Genomic DNA, 1225 nt, shown 5'->3' on the forward strand with positions numbered 1-1225 from the left:
TGGCACGCCATGGCAGTCCCACCCAGGGTGTGGGCATGACCTCAAGACAGCATGTTCTTAATCTGCGGATAAAGTGATGGAGGGGGGCGTCCCCAGCGTGGTGAGCGGGCTTGGCATGCTGCCTGCAGGCATCTCGGTGTGGCCACAGAGAACCCTCTGGAGCCTGTGCTTGCTTCTTGCTCTGTTGTAGCTCTCAGCAATGAGCTGGCTTTTCAAGAACCAATGCCCATCTGATAATACTTCATCCTCCTTTCTGCCCTTTCTCCTGTCCTTTCTAAATTTTAATTTTTAAAATAAATACTTTTTTTTGCTTTTCTTAATTTATTAAATCTTACCAGTATTGTCCCTTAAAAGGGACTAACACACAAACAGGCAGACTAAGTGGAGAAATATTTTTATAAGAGTTAAGAAGTCACTAAGATACTTCCAGGTATTTCTTCAGTGATTTTTTTAATCTTTATTTGAGGATTCCAGGAAGTATTTGGTCCCTACAGCTACCACAAATGCAACAAATCCCCACTTGAACCCTTTTAATAATGCACCAATGAAGGAAACATTGTTTGCAAAGCCACCCATGTATCTCCAAGCTTCATTCCGGGCCCATGGATCTCTTAGTCCTCGTGCAGCCAGCTTCTCCTGGACAGTTTCTAATGGTGTTCCTTCTATCTTCCACTGCTTATAATCTGGAAGTTCCATTTTACCATGACCATGACCGTGACCATGTTCATGTCCGTGGGCCATGACTGATGGCAATCTGACCTCTCAGGACTCTACCAATAGATACATTTTTGAAAGGTGTGTTTTGTGCAGGAGTTAGAAAAAAAAATCAAATCAAACAGTACCCAAATTAATCCTTTCTCCCGGCCTTGATTCTCACTATGCTCAGTTCCCCTTCCTGGAGCCACTTAACTGTTCCAGTTTTCTAGTTTTTTTGTAATTCTTCCTGAGTTATTTAATACACAAAAGCGTATCTAGATGGACCACTCCCCTGCTTCTTCACAATTCATATGATACTAATATTAATACATCTTTCTTTAAAATGTTTTCATTTAGTTCTACCATGAGGGAGACAGAGCAAGAGAAAGAAGACAGACAGCTACCCCCCGACAGGGTCTTCATGCCTGGTCCCCCCCCACCAGCCTCGGCCAGCCCAGATCACAGGTGCATGTGCTTGTGTTAGCGCCCTCAGGGAGATTTTAGGATGCGAACCTGGGACCTACCCATG

At 44.0% G+C, this 1225-nt stretch overlaps 1 pseudogene; it reads right to left on the minus strand.

The window, feature by feature from the left end:
* Positions 1-435: 435 nt before the first annotated feature.
* On the minus strand, positions 436-752 carry LOC102471451 (NADH dehydrogenase [ubiquinone] 1 beta subcomplex subunit 3 pseudogene; annotated as a pseudogene).
* Between the last annotated feature and the right edge of the window lie 473 nt (positions 753-1225).

Source organism: Tupaia chinensis, unplaced genomic scaffold, assembly GCF_000334495.1.
Source record: "Tupaia chinensis unplaced genomic scaffold, TupChi_1.0 Scaffold148350_1, whole genome shotgun sequence".
NCBI lineage: Eukaryota > Metazoa > Chordata > Mammalia > Scandentia > Tupaiidae > Tupaia > Tupaia belangeri.